The sequence below is a fragment of the Podarcis bocagei genome (assembly GCF_964188305.1).
Source record: "Podarcis bocagei genome assembly, chromosome: 6".
Taxonomy (NCBI): domain Eukaryota; kingdom Metazoa; phylum Chordata; class Lepidosauria; order Squamata; family Lacertidae; genus Podarcis; species Podarcis bocagei.
The window spans coordinates 89,509,176-89,525,429 of record NC_138130.1 but is presented as its reverse complement, the minus strand read 5'-3'; the positions used below and the strand labels follow the sequence as shown (position 1 = coordinate 89,525,429).

At 44.4% G+C, this 16,254-nt stretch overlaps 1 protein-coding gene across 3 annotated transcripts in view; it reads left to right on the top strand.

The window, feature by feature from the left end:
• CNTN5 (contactin 5) overlaps positions 1 to 16,254 on the top strand; it is a 666,148-nt gene that overhangs the window by 374,631 nt on the left and 275,263 nt on the right. The window lies entirely within an intron of this gene.

Genomic DNA, 16,254 nt, shown 5'->3' with positions numbered 1-16,254 from the left:
CATCTGACACTGGCTTTAAAACATTGTGCTGATCTCCACATTAATGCATGCAAATCAGCTGTGGTCCTCTGCGTTCTTATTCACTCTCCAGAGAAAAAGCTCTTTGTGGTTTATGAGTTCCACGCTTCTGGGTGCAAGATGTAGCAAAAAAAAGCATGTCAGATTTTTTGAATCCCCTTTGTCATGATTCGTTATTCTAGTCTAATCTGCTCCAGAGCTGGTTGAGTACCACCTCTCTGGGCAAACCAACCACTGTCCCATATAGCACTTTTGGATTTCCAGGGCTGAGTTTTGATTTAATGGCCCTCATCCAGCCCATGGCACCTTCCAAACAGATTCTGCTTTGTCACTACGTTATATGGTGCGTTTGTATGTCACCAGGAGCAGCTGGAATATGGGCCATCCATAATGGAAATATTTCATTTTGTTTGGATTTATTGTCAAAAAATCTTTATCCTGCCACTGGGCTGGGAAAGGGCCTTTGGGCTAGCATATCATATTAAACTATCCATCACCATCAGTAAAACACAAAACTAAAAGAAATCTGAAGAGCGACTCACTTAAAAGGGTAAGTAACAGCAGAAGAAATAAGAACATAAGAGCCCTGTTGGATCTCACCAAAAATACATCCAGCCCAGCGTCCTAGAGAGGACAGGCAAGTCCTTCTGGGAAACCCAAAAGCAGAGCATGGAAGCACCAGATCTTCCCTTTTTTTATATCCCCAGTACTTGGTTGTTGTTGTTTAGTCATTTAGTCGTGTCCGACTCTTCGTGACCCCATGGACCAGAGCATGCCAGGCACTCCTGTCTTCCACTGCCTCCCACAGTCTGGTCAAACTCATGCTGGTAGCTTCGAGAACATTGTCCAACCATCTTGTCCTCTGTCGTCCCCTTCTCCTTGTGCCCTCAAGCTTTCCCAACATCAGGGTCTTTTCCAGGGAGTCTTCTCTTCTCATGTGGTGGCCAAAGTACTGGAGCCTCAGCTTCACGATCTGTCCTTCCAGTGAGCACTCAGGGCTGATTTCCTTCAGAATGGAGAGGTTTGATCTTCTTGCAGTCCATGGGACTCTCAAGAGTCTCCTCCAGCACCAGAATTCAAAAGCATTGATTCTTCGGCGATCAGCCTTCTTTATGGTCCAGCTCTCACTTCCATACATCACTACTGGGAAAACCAGTACTTGGTAGGAACATATTTTTTCCCTGAACATGTATATAGCCATCACAGCTCATAGGCTTTGTAGATCAACCCACCATGATTTTGTCTGATCCTCTTTTAGAGGAACGTAGAAATGTAAGAAGCTGCCTTATTCTGAATCAGACCATTGCTGCATCTAGCTCAATACTGTTTACACTGACTGGCAGCATCTCCCCAGGGTTTCAGGTAAGGAGTCATTTCCCAGCCTACCTGAAGATGCCAGCAGTTGAACCTGGGAACTTCTGCATGCAAAGCAGATGCTCTACTGTTCAGCAAAGTCTCGTATCTCCTGCTAGTCAGTGCCAGGAGTTCTCATGTTCTCCAAGCCAGGGGAATTGATTTCACAAGCTTTTTTTTGCTGATAAATCATTAAAATATCTCATTCCCAGGTGTTGGGTGTTCGGATATTGCACCCCACTTTCTTCTTCTTCTTTGTGACTTGAAAACAAGAGAAGGTTATCCTGAGCAAGCATAGAGGACATAATTTATCTGTTTCTTATATCCGGAAAGATACAGCCTTAACTAAGCGATCTCTTGCATAATCAGACAGGTTTGGAGTTCTCTGGATGTAATCTTGTGCTGTACATCTCAATTAATCTTGCAGACTGTGGCTAATCACATCCCCACCAGGCAGACTCACATCTCTCACCGAGCTGGGATTATTAAAATCCATATTTCACGTTAACAGCCATGTGTGCGAGATTAGTTTCTAAGTAGTAATGCACCTGCCATAAATACCGCCTCTCTGGTATCTTCTGAAATACTGCTTCTGTCAAAGAGGAGAAAGCAGGATGTGCATTCAAAAGCAGTTTACACGTTGTCTACTTTTTAAAAATATAATGGACAGGTGCCTTCTTTCCTTTCATATTTTTTTTTTTAAAAAAACTTCGCTCGGATAGGACTGAAAAGTCACCAGGGATTGGACAAGGTACATCCCAAAGGTGGCAAATAATGCAGTGATTCTTAAAATTGTGATGGCAGAAACAGAAGGATGGATCCTTAACACATCACCCCAGAAAGGCAAAATGCACCGCCTTCAAAGATGGCACACATTTGTATGAAATTTGCATATGCTCAATTATGGCTGATCTGTGCTGTTGTTTAGTCGTTTAGTTGTGTCCGACTCTTCGTGACCCCATGGACCAGAGCACGCCAGGCACTCCTGTCTTCCACTGCCTCCCGCAGTTTGGTCAAACTCATGTTGGTGGCTTCAAGAACACTGTCCAACCATCTCGTCCTCTGTCGTCCCCATCTCCTTGTGCCCTCCACCTTTCCCAACATCAGGGTCTTTTCCAGGGAGTCTTCTCTTCTCATGAGGTGGCCAAAGTCTTGGAGCCTCAGCTTCAGGATCTGTCCTTCCAGTGAGCACTCAGGGCTGATTTCCTTCAGAATGGATAGGTTTGATCTTCTTGCAATCCATGGGACTCTCAAGAGTCTCCTCCAGCACCATAATTCAAAAGCATCCATTCTTCAGCGATCAGCCTTCTTTATGGTCCAGCTCTCACTTCCATACATCTGATCTGTACCATACATTTAAAGCATTCTTATAGCACTCCCAGACTTCTGGGAACTGCAGTTTGATAAGGCTGCTGGGAATTGTATCTGTGTGAGGGCAGCATTGTTAACAAGCTACAGTTCCCAAGATTCTTCTGGCATTACCTTCCATGACTTTTAAAATGGCCTAAGAGCGCTTTAAATGACCTGAGTGTGACTCACGTTTATTGCCCCCCCCCCCGGCTTGCCATACCTTAAACTCCGCTTCTAGTTTTCATTTCTGCATTAAAAGCAGCCTTCCCCTTTCATAGACCATTTGTATTAAATCTCTTTTCCATTTATGCACCCTCTGTATGGCCAGCCACTGCTTCAAGATACATTTCAGAAAGGCAAATTTAGAAATGATTACTAAAATTTAAATAAAAAGGTCATAGTGGGGAAAACTGACTGGGTGGCATTCATGCTTTCTCAGTCTTCTGAGAACCTTGGGTGTGGCAGGATTGTTGGCCTTCCCATAAGACAGAGATGGGGAATCTCAGACCCTAGGGCCAAATGTTGCCTTGTGAGCCTCTCCAGCCCTCTAGTCTCTCCATAGGGCAAGTAAAGAAGATCAAATCTCTCCATTCTTAAGGAAATCAGCCCTGAGTGCTCACTGGAAGGACAGATCCTGAAGCTGAGGCTCCAATACTTTGGCCACCTCATGAGAAGAGAAGACTCCCTGGAAAAGACCCTGATGTTGGGAAAGATGGAGGGCACAAGGAGAAGGGGACGACAGAGGATGAGATGGCTGGATAGTGTTCTCGAAGCTACCAGCATGAGTTTGACCCAACTGCGGGAGGCAGTGGAAGACAGGAGTGCCTGGCGTGCTCTGGTCCATGGGGTCACGAAGAGTCGGACACAACTAAACGACTAAACAACAACAGCAGCACAGGGATGGGGAAACTTTGTCCATCCAGATGTTGTTGGATTATAACTCCCATCTTCCCTGACCATTGGCCGGACATGACTAAATGACTAAACAACAACAATATTTGAATGGGGCCCTGAGCTGTGTCTGCTAGTGACCGTAGCCATAGACCTATCAGGTAGTGCCAGCATGCAGCTACAAGCTATCATTTAGAATCTCTCAGAATTTCCCCAGTGTAGCATCACTCCAGAGCATTGTGAGAATGTTTAATGGTGTCCCCAAATTTAAAATGGTGGCTAACCTATTGAACAGGGTGTGCTTTGGTTAAATTGTTGCCCAGTGCTGGTTTTCCTGACTTGCACAGAATCTAATTAAGTGGTCATTCTCATCTAGGAGCTTTTAGGATCCAAAGAACTCAGTAAGACAGCCACGCCAAACTTAAATGTTTTCCTAAAAATAAATTTGATGAAAGAGAGGCATCCATGGCAATCCCTAGTGGAAATCACTCATTTGAAATGCATTTATATGAGGGGGCAGAGGCGTACAAAGGAGGAGAAATAAAAATAGCCTCTCCCTGCAGACTTAGAGAACTTGAAAATGAGCACAATCAACAACTGTACAAATTAACAGACACCAGCATCACACACTTGTCAAGTTTTATTTAAATCATCAAATGCAATGTGGGAATGATTCAGTGTTGAGGTGAATCCCACTTTTATCACATTTCAGTATGGCAAGGAATGGAATTCAAGGCAGGGCTATGCAGGAAGAAGATGTTTGGTCTCAATTGAGATCAGGGCAGGGATGTTGTCAGGACAGGGCTTTGTAGATGTCCAGGGACCCAAACAGCAAGATGGGGTCTCCAACTGCAGCAGGACTGAAATGAGACATTTTGAACTGAAGTAATACACATCACCATCTACAGAGGGGGCGATCCATTAGATCATTAAATGCAGAATCTAAAACTACCTAACTGTAAATGGGACACAGCCATCATCATCATCATCATCATTATTACCACACCACCCTTCATCTAAAGATCACAGGGCAGTTCACAACACAAAATTACAAAATAAGAACACAAAATACAAAACAAAAAGCAAACAAAAGCAAACCAATAACAACCCCCACCAAAAAAGGAAATACATTTAGGAGGCCATAGATTGTTTAATCAATAAAAGGCCTGTAATAGAGACATGATTCCACCTGGTACCTAAGGGTATGTAATGAAGGCACCAGGTGGGTCTCCCTGGGGAAAAGCATTCCACATATAGGGAGCCACTGCAGAAAAGGCCCATCCTCATGTTGCCACTCTCTGAACCTCACATGGATTTCCTAGATCCATTTCAATCAGGGTTTAGACCAGGCTTCAATCAAGAAACATATGAATGTCAATCATTCCTCTGAAGGAAAGTGACACTGTTTCTGCAGAGGTGATAGACAATGTCTTGGTGGAAGCAACTCTCACCATCCATACCCCAGTCCAAGTAATTTGTGTGTTTCAGACTTCTCTGGGAAGAACATCATGTTGAAAGAGTTGGGAACATAATGTATCTCTATTCAGGTCCACAGTGCTTTGCTAGGTTAGGACAAATGCTGCTTGCACCTCTACAGGTGTTATTTAAAACAGTTAATATCTGCTTAGGGAATTCTTTGGATTTACGGTGGGCGGGTTAACTGTGTTGCTTCATAGCAACAGATCAAAGCCAGTTCTGTGGAAGCCATTGTGACTTATTACATGGGAACTGCAGTATGCAATAGTTAGCTGGGGAAATGCAATGCAAAAATTGGAAGAGAGTCAATTTTGAAGGAAGGGTGTTCACGAGTTGTTTCAGAAAACGTGAGTTAGATAGATTCACCTTTAAGTACAAACCAAATCAAATTTCCTCCCTACCCCTAAAAGGTAAAGGTAAAGGACCCCTGGCAGTTAAGTCCAGTTGTGGACAACTCTAGGGTTGTGGCACTCATCTCGCTTTACTGCCTGAGAGAGCCGGCATTTGTCCGCAGACAGTTTTTCCGGGTCATGTGGCCAGCATGACTAAGCCGCTTCTGGCAAAACCAGAGCAGCACATGGAAATGCCGTTTACCTTCCTGCCGGAGCGGTACCTATTTATCTACTTGCACATTTTGGTGTGCTTTTGAACTGCTAGGTTGGCAGGAGCTCCCTACCCCTTCTCTCAATCAAATATTCTGAAAAGGCCAAAGGGTCTTATACTATATGTGAGAAATGAATGTGCCAATGATCCCGGCATTCCACTTCTCTCCATAGTGAATCCATAGTGAATCCGTTACCGGTCGTTCCTTCTCGTTCCTCTTTCCCCTACCAGCTTAGTCACCTCCACTGAAAGCTGAACCCACAACTTCTGCACCTGTGCCTGTTGTTCTTGATCTGCCTTGCCAGTTACGTGCTCCCATCCTGGGACTCCCGACACCCCAATGTGACTCCTTTTAAAAGCTGATGCTGCAAATCCGACACCTACAGTGTTCTCTACTCATCCGATCCGTGTGCAGGGAAGCCGGAGGCGGGGTCCTCTACCCTCGTCCTTCTTGCAACGTTTAACGCTGTGGCTTTCTGCGCACAGAAAGAAAATGCCAGCGATCTTTATTTATTAATTAATATCGAGCGCTGCAGGGGGTGCAGAGACGTCTGCTATCTTTCTGCTTACAGCATTAAACACCGTATTGTGTTTGAAGGTGAAAACAGAAACACTTGCTTAAAAATAGGAAAAGGGAAAAAGGAAACATCCTTGGTCTTTGAAACTTGATTGTGCCTCTTTTTCCTAAGATTCTATTTAATTCACCATGAGCTTGAAGAATGTTATAGGTTGATTTGATCCACACTGTGTTTCCATATGGCGTGAATGTGTGCTAGCCACCTAGTTTGAAAGCTAGTGTGATGTAGTGGTTAAGAGCAGTAGACTCATAATCTGGTGAACTGGGTTCGTGTCTCTGCTCCTCCGCATGCAGCTGCTGGGTGACCTTGGGCCAGTCACACTTCTCTGAAGTCTCTCAGCCTCACTCACCTCACAGAGTGCTTGTTGTGGGGGAGGAAGGGAAAGGGGAATGTTAGCCGCTTTGAGACTCCTTCGGGTAGTGATAAAGCAGGATATCAAATCCAAACTCTTCTTTTCAGATGTTAAAAACAATGCTGATACAGTGGTGCCCCGCAAGACGAATGCCTCGCAAGACGAAAAACCCGCTAGATGAAAGGGTTTTCCGTTTTTCGATGTGCTCCGCAAGACGAATTTCCCTATGGGCTTGCTTCGCAAGACGAAAACGTCTTGCGAGTCTTGCGGGTTTTTTCGGTCTCCCCCCTTTTTCTAAGCCGCTAAGCCGCTAATAGCTTTTTAGCCGCTAAGCCGCTAAGCCTTTAATAGCCGCTAATCTGCTAAACCGCTAATAGCGCTAATCCGCTAAGCCGCTAATAGGGTTGCTTCGCAAGACGAAAAAACCGCTAGACGAAGAGACTCGTGGAACAGATTATTTTCGTCTTGCGAGGCACCACTGTACAAGAGCCTTATTGGGGATGGCGGGGGAATCCACCAAACTCCAGTTCCACAAAGAACACACCTCGTCTTCACATACCTTCCAAGGGTCCCAATTTTCCAGGGACAGTCCCAGAATTATGAAAGCCACCCCAGCTTATGATTTGATCCTGGAGTGTCCCTATTTCCCCTGCCAGTGTGGCTGCTCCTGGCTTGGGAAGGAGGATGAGCCAGTACCTGTTCTGGACGACAGTGGCAGCTGTGAGGAAGCACCCTGTTGCCTCTCCAGGGCCACCGCCGGCAGCCTCTTTCCAGAGGAAGCTCAAGGCTGCTGGAGAGCAGGAGAGGAGGACAAGAGGCTCTTGCAGATGACGCCCAGCGCCTCTGATGGACAGGCAGAGGGCAGGACTGCTCTGGGTGGGAAGAAAGGATAAGTGGAATGCAAGGAGTCTCGGTTTTATTTTCTTTTTTAATGCTTTGGGCACCGGCATCTAATCTTGCCCCTTTCTAAAAAAATTATTTATTGGTGTGTGTTTTTCTTTTTGTAAATCTACCAAAGAGTAAAACAAAATCAGGACTAGGGGGTTTCTCTGGTTGGATCATGGCTTCCCTTCAAAGTCTGCAATGCTGCCTTTACAAGGCAGTCTAAGGGTTGCTGCACTGCCTACGTTCTTGGAAAAGCTCTTCAATTTTGCTTTTCAAAACATTAAGCTGTCACCCAGCATCTAGCTAGAATGAAGCAACGGGACTTGAGGACCTTCCATTGTTGTTAGGAGGTATTGTATGGGGGGAGAAAACATGGCTTCTCGTGTGTAAAAACCAACAGCACTACAGCCCTCAGACCTCTTGGGAGGTCCATTCAAGGACCACCGAGCTGAGCTTTGCGAGGATGACTGTGGGATGACCTTGACTCCACAGTTGCTGCAGTTCCAAATAAAGCACCTAGCAGTGGTGTCCAAACTTTTTTTTAAAAAAGAGGGCCAGATTTGATTAAGTGAAGGGCCGTGAGGGCCGACCAAAGTTGTTAAGCTTTTTTTAGGAAGTCTGATGGTGTGAAGAAGGAGGTGCTTGCTTACAGCTATATGCCCAACCTCATAACCTCATGCCACCTTGATCGCTGCCCTGCTTGGCTCATAAAATTTAGTACAGAGGGTTTGACTGGTTGGGTCCAGAGCACAGTTAATGCTTCAATGCGTGGGGTGGAGTGGGGTAGAAAGCCTCTGTCGCCTTGAAAGATGTAGTCATATGACCACTCCAAAGTAACTGGCTTAAACTAGATACCAGCCAGTTGCAGAAACTCCTTTTCTTGGGGAAGGTGGTGAGCAGGGTCAGATTAAGACCTTTAGAGCTCCTAAGCACTTGAAATATTTCAGTGCCCCCAGGGTAACCCTCTGCAGAAGATTTTGAGGGGCCTGGAGAGAGGAGAGGAAATGGGAATGCCACTGATTTGAATAAAATCCCCTAGACCAGGTTACAAATTCAGACCCAAATCACAGGTATGAATGAGCTTGTTTAATTGCAGAACAGGTGTCATTTATGACCATACCTCCATATCTCCTACAGAAGGTCTAAACCTTCTGTAGTCTGTAGGTATGTAAAAAAAAAAAAAGAAAACCTTTAGCCTAAATCTTAAACACACTTTTAGCTATTAACTGTATGATTGTTGAGTAATAGAGGGAAAATGGAAGAGGCAAGCTTCTATATTTGGTCCTAGGAAACAAATAAGATTTGCTATATATTGTCATAAAATTGTAGCACGTTGGGGGGTTTTTCCCTCTTTAAAGCCTTTTTTAGCTTCAAAGAATAATCTGGAAATATATTTTCTTGTGATGTTTTTTCTTTCATTTATTGTTTTCCCCAAAGCCATCACAATGATCTAATTTTTCTCCTTTTTGATGCTGTTCTCTCAACTTTAATGAAAAACCCACTTTGCGCTCCTAAGCTTGCTTTTTATTTATGCCGAAACAAAACAAAAGAACAAGGTATGTTTATTGGAAATATATATATATTTACAGTCTGTCAAGAGCCTATTTTTAGTTCTTTGTTTCCTTGTGGCAGCTTGGAACATGTCAATTCCAGAAGCTGCTATTAATAGCTTAGTGCTGAATCCTTTGGAGACATTAAAAAGGCAAAGCATAATTTTCTTTAATGTGCCTTGCTCTGACAGACAGAGCTAAAGTGTTTTCTGTGATTGATGTGTCAGGAAATGTGCCACAGAAAAACAAATGAGTAATCTGGTTTAGCATGGTTTGAATGACCACCTTTAAACAAAAAAGAATAAAATAAAAAGAGGTTTTGCTTTTTAATAAGGTTGTAACCTTTCATTGGAATATGTCCTTCTGTTTTGCAATTTCTAGGCTGGAGCTCATCAGGAAATGATTGGCTCTTTGCTGGCCAAACTGCAAGGAAGGTCAGCTCAGTTCTATGTTAAATATTTGCTGGGGGATTAAATCCCATGGGTATCATTGACAGTGGCCAAATTTCTATCTGTGGCAGTGAGAATAAAGGCTTATCCACACCTCCAATTTGCCCCACCATTTTCCTCCGGGGAAACCCGATCTTTAGTGCTGAATCAGAACAAAAGGCAATTGTGTTTTATGTGGATTGACATTTGTTCCAGTTTAACCCTAAAGAATTGGTTTTCTGAGAGAAAGTGTCACCTGGAGTAGGGGATCTTTTTGGCTCCCACCCTGTGGGCCAACTTTGACAGGTGTGCTGGGCAACCTACCTGACAATCACAATACGTTATTGTGACATTGTGGGATTGGCAGGTGGGTTGCCCTGCTCACCTGTCAAAATCCCAGCAGGATAGGTTGAAACAGGGAGTGCAGGAAGACTTGCAAACACCACCCTCTGCTTATCTTTTCAACCTTTTGTGATACTCCTCCCGCTTCCCCCTTTCCCCATTCCCAATGTCAGAGGTGCAAAGGAGAAGGACAGAGATGATCACAAATCCTTTCCCCCCCACCCCCATGTTGAATTGCAAAGGAGAAGGGTGGGGGAGGATGAAGCATTTCCATGGGATGAAAATTCCTTCCCCCTCCTTGAGCAAGTTGTACTCCTAAGACCTTCCCCTCTCCATCTCCTGTTGAGACAGGCAAGTGGGATGAAATGTCAGCCTGGCATGAGGAAGAGCGTGGAAAGGAGGCCAGAAGCAACAACCATCCTGGAGATCTTTTGCTGACACTCCCTGATCCCCACCACCTCTTCATTTAAATTGATAGCAGCAGCAATGGATTACCAGACCTGTTCTGGCTGTCCCATCATCGCTCACCTGAGCCACGCACCCACCACCTCTCACCATTCTGTAGCTTGCAGTTTCACCTGTCTGTGGCCAAGTGAACTGCAGCGTGACAACACCCTTACATGCTTATTGTATGTAAGAAGGTTCTATCAGCGGAAGATCTGCAAGTGACAATCAAACAAAATCACCTCCTGTCATTAAATCATAAACAATCAAGACAGTACCAGCAGAAATACAATACATAAAATGTCACAGGCTGCGGGGGGGGGGGGGAATCAATCAATTGAGCTGCTGAGTTTTTTCCACCCCCTCTGTGGGTCGTATTTATTCTCAGTGGGATAGCGGTGTTATCCAAACCTCTCTCATCTTGAGGACGCAGCAATCTTTGCTCCATCGATACGGAAACCAGTTTTGAATTCTAACCGCAGATATTGGTGTCACAACACCAGATTCTTCAGTTTGCTGTTACAGGTTCCTCACCACCGGTAAAGAATCCTTTGCATCATACATTACAGGAAGCGCACAATAGAAGGGAAGGCGATATGCCCTTTCCTCCATTGTCACCAGCAATGTGGTTGCCCAGTTATGTTTTAAATGGGCCAAAAAGCTGCCGTCTTTGTTAACTATACAAAGAAAACAATAGCCAACTTTTTAATGCACCGGAAGAGCCTGAAGGTACATGATTTCCATTAATACATAATACAGAAACTGTTCCTACTTCCCAATACAAATACAGTGGAAAATGACTCCAAAGGTAGCTTCAAACATTCCTTTTATGTTTTTGATGTGTGACAAGACTCATTGCCTGGTAGTTAAGCAAAAGTGAAAGCTTAGCTCCTTATTTGTATGTGATACAGAGCACCATGTTGCCATTCTTTTGAACTGCTTGCAAAGCGTCTCACCACCCTCTTGTCTCCTTCATCTCACTTTTTTTATTGCTGGAAACATAAAAGATGAGGAGAATAATGTGCGCTCTTCCTGGAAATGAGTCATCGCCTTACAGTTGCATTTGCTTTGGATATACTGTATATAGCTGCAATCCTGCACTCCCTTCACGTCTACACTCTTATCCAGGAGTAAATCACATGGAATGTATAGAATTGTGCTGTATGCCTTATATTATTTGGTTAATTAGTTGCATTGATATCCTATTGTCAGGGACTGGACTGAGGAGGAATGGTGGAGACTGCCTCCCCCTCATCCTGAACCTTCCAGACAAGAGGAAGACAGTATAGATTTACAACAGTGGTTTGAGGACGGTCATGGCTCAGAGATAGATGAGGGGCAAAGCTGGGAAATAATGGGAGAATAATGCACTAAAAAGCATTCCAGACCCCCTTTCTCCCAGAACCCAGTGAGCATTGAAAGTAGGAAAGCAAGGAACTAAGAGGCAAATGGCCCTAAGCAGCTACTGTAAGGTGGGTGGTGCTGTTGATGATTGAGAAGGGAAGAGGGATGGAGATTACTTGGAGCAACGCCATTTCTCCAAGCGGCTGCCTTTCTAAGCCTCTCTCTGTGAATATTGAATAAAAGACTGGTAAGAGAGCTTTCCTTATCTATCTATTCCTAGCAGCCTGCTGTGGTGGTGATCCCTGAAGCCTGACACCTACTTTTCTTCCACTGTGGAACCCAATATGTCCTATATGTGGTTCCCAGTTTTGCATCCAGGCATTGGCCAGACCTAGACCTACTGAGCTTCCCCAGCTCTTCAGATCACATCCTGGAACTGTGCATAAACTTTTGAGCATGATCTATCCTGAAATGGGCCAGTTCCCATCTTGTAGCCAAATTTCCAAAGCTTGTTACAAAGAAAGTTGAGTTTATTTTGTGCATTTATTTTTAACCAAGTGAGTTTTTTTGCATCCAGCTTTTCTATCACAGAAAGACAGAGGAACTAGGGCAGATCCAAGACATTGTACAGTTCCTGTTAGGAAGGGCAAACATTACTAGGCTCAGTGTAGAACTCTCTCCCCACAGATGTGAGTCTGGCATCTTCACTATATACATTTCAACCATTTCTGAAGATTCACCTCTTTACTCTAGCTTCTGACCCTTGAGATGTATATTTTCAGGGGCCCACATTATTTTTGTGACGATAAGTAGTTTTAAACTCCTTTTAATATTGCGTTTCCATTGTTGTAAGTCACCCTGGGGCCTTAGGGTGAGGAGCGAGTAAATAATAATAATACCGTATTGGCCCAAATATAAGCCGCACCCGCAAATAAGCCGCACCTTAAAATTGGGTTACAGGCTGAAAATTGCTGTGGTTGGTAGAATTGTAACTCCATGCCAATTTAAGCCTTTGATCTTGCAAGCCCGCAAAAGTTACTGTACAATCACTAAAATCGCAAATCACTATTCAGTTGCTACAATTCTGCAGGCACTCACCCATAAATGGCAAATGTAGAAGAAAATCCTATGAGTACTAGAGAGGACCTGCAAGTGGGTTAAACACTTGTTCATAAATGCAAATAAAAAATCAATACTGCACTGTAAAATACGGGGAAAGCGATGAATGATGTTAGAAAATTGCACAACCGTCTCAAGCTCGCAGATCGGCAATAAAACTTTTTTTTTTGGTTCCGTTTTACCATATATCTGTTTTAGCAGCAATATCGTAAAAGCCCATTTTTGTAAGGTCGCGAATTTAAGCCGCACTTTAACTTTTCATGGTTGGAATTTGGGGAGAAAGTGCGGCTTATGTTCAGGCAAACACAGTAATACTGTACTTATTAGACCAAGCTTTGACTCATCAGAAGCAGCCACACAGTTTCAATGTAACTTCTCCTTATAGATGTGCAATTAATTTGTGCAGGTCAAGAGTGAAGAAGGGTGAAGAGAGCAAAGCATTTAGATAATCTGATCTCTCTGGTTGGACCAATAAACCTAATGACTACTGGGAATGTTTTCTGAGTTTTCAGAAAGCAGTTATGTGCTGAAAAATTCTCTTGCATTTTTCATCATCAATTTGCCACCAGTTAATGAAAAAATGAATTGCACTTGAAAATTATCAAAGAAAGAAAGAAAAATGGAATGAGAGTCTAATGGCTGGGGGTGCATGGACTCTGTTGCATTTTATCTCACTTTCAATATGGCCAGTGGGTATCTGTGAGTGTCCTTTCATTCGATAAATCATCTCACTAGTAGCCTGCACTTTGCAGTCGTCCCAGGTGCCCACACTTCAATCAAAGCACAGAGAGAGACATCTTGTGTAAAGCTCTCCTATATGGCTTTTTCAGACCTGGAAGTGTGGGCAGCCAGGGAGGCTGCAGAGTGTTGAATAAATATTTACTGAGGTAGGGAAAACACATATGCTACCCACAGCCACCTTGCAACAACAAAGTAAGGTGAAAAGCACTCAAAAAAATCAAGTGCCCTGAGAATGAGGCAGAAAAATGGAAGTTCTTTTGCTGTAGGATAGATCCCAGTGCAGTACTAGCAGAGAGTGCATGAGTCTTATTACTGCCCCTGAGTCTCAAACCCACATAGCAGGCTCCCTAGAAGCTGTGATACTTCCCAACTCAGTCTCCTGTAGCTTCTCAAAGGAAATTTTCCCTGCAGGAAAGGCAGACCTGGAGAGTTTGCTGGAGGATAAAAGTTCTCTGGGCTATTTCTCTGTGGCATTGCTTTGATTGTGGTAGTTTTCACAGCTTCTCTGCCATAACATGTAGGACATCCCGCAAATGCAATTTTCTAGGAAAAAAGAAAAAAGAATTGTCCCACTCAAATCTGTGGAGACCAGGCAGTTCCTGTGAATAGCGAGCATCCATTAGCATTGCTATCAGCCCAGTAACTATTTCAAGCAGAATGTTCCCGTGAGCGGAGTGGGGGGGGGAGAGATGAATCAGATGGAAAGGAAATGTGTGCTTTTCATGTGGGTCTGCATTTCAGCTCACTACTAAAAGATGTCATTTGCTTGCTGTTGACTGAAATCCTCTACAGCTCTTGAGCTGCGACTTATTTCCTACTCTACAAAACACAAGGACAAGCGCTTTGTTTCAGTGTCAAACCCAAAGACCAAATATTAGCTGTTCCTCGAGATTCTCGCCTCCAGCATAAAGACGTCTCACACGGTACACTGTTCATGCATAAGAATGATGTTTTGCACCTGCAGTGGAAAATACATCTGTGGAAATCTACTGAGGGTTAAAGGAGGCACTATGTTTTAATTCTTTTTATAAATCTAATCAATCATCTCGGTGTTAAAAATAAAAAAAAATCCCATTTCCTAACATTCTGAAATACTCTTGCATGACCAAGAAACAGATTTCAGGAAGGGCTTTGTAGATGAAAGGGGGGTTGTGCTAGGAGTGGACAACCTTCTTCTTAATATCAAGGCATTGTTCCTTCAGAGGTGATCTGTCAGGTCTCCAAGCTATATATGGGAAGTGCCATAGTCTATGGTTGGTGGGGCCTGATCCAGAAGTGGGTAGGGCCACACAATTTCACTGGGTTGTGTGGTGAATTCCCGCTTCCCCCCAGTGGAAATAAAGACACGTGACACCATGATTTTAGGTTAATGGGCGAAAATTGGACACAACTTTATTGGTTACAGAAATGAGCAGTAATGGCTTAGGCATTGGTCCTATTGACTATCCGGCTTCAGCCCGATTGCATGAAGACCGGAAAGGGTTAACCACCAGAAGGGGGAGTCCTGCTGATGCACATCAACTAGGAGCTCCCCCGGGGTCACCGCTCAGGGCATGCCTTAAGCCCACACCTCCATAGGTTTCAGACAGGGCAACTCCCCCCGGAATCCTTTACCGGACTACCTTTGGTGTGGGGGGAGGTGATGGCGCTTCCTCCCCCCTCTCATCTACATAACAATACCCTTACCAATGCCTAACCGCCAAAGCCAAGCAGTTGTGACGATTTGCTACGAGGTGGGCGAAAAACCACATGGCTGGAGCCAATTTGCCAAGTGGAAAAAATTCCTACCAGGCCCCTTGATGGCAACCAACCGAAGTTCATAGCAATGTCAAGAGCCTGCCTAAAGGGTGGGAGGGATGGGAAACCGGATCAGCTGGAGCGACAAAAGAGAGAGATCCTCGGCCGCGCCGGCCCTAAATAGTGCAGGCCACGCCTCCCAAGCCAGCCGATTGGCTGGCAAGGGAGATGATGTGGCCGAGGATTCCCTCAATCTCGTGGGGGCTGTGAGCCAGTCCCGGTGCACGTGGGGGAGAGTGTGAAGCCCGCAACCCCACCTCCTCTCTAGCTCGGAAGTGGCTTTTCCATCACTGCCTTGTCTCTCTTGCCTTATCTGTACTAAAGAGTTAAAGCCACTTTAAACTGTCATGGCGTCCCACAAGGAATTCTGAGGACTGTACAGTGGTGCCTTGCAAGACGATATTAATTCGTTCCGCGGTTTTTTTCGTCTTGCGAAGCACGGTTTCGGAAAAGTTTTGGAAAAGCTTCAAAAATACCAAAGTCTTCAAAAAAACTCAAAAAAGGCGACCACACCGCGTGCTATGAGTTGCTCCTCAAAGTCAAGTCGCAACTGTATTAACGGTTTTAAGAAAAAGGAAACAAACTTGCAAGCCCATAGGGAAAATCGTCTTGCGAAGCAACTCAAAAAACCAAAAACCCTTTCGTCTTGCGAGTTTTCCGTCTTGCAAGGTACCACTGTAGTTTGTTAAGAGTTGTTCAGGTGGCTTGGCTTCCAGAAATCCCACAGAGTTTGTATGTTTCTCTTTGCATTGAGACATACTGAACCTCTCCAGGGGACCTTGCAACACACAAATGCTTGTCCGTGTACATCCTGCCCACCAGAGTGATGGACATTTTCACTAGCCTATAGAAATTTAAAAGCATGTTCTCAGCATTGCTTCACACTCCAGGACCAAAATCTTTACAAACGTTTTGTGTGTGTGCTTGTCTACTAACTTTGATGCTCTGGAAAGGATAGTCTGTTGTCTTGCACTCCAAAAAAT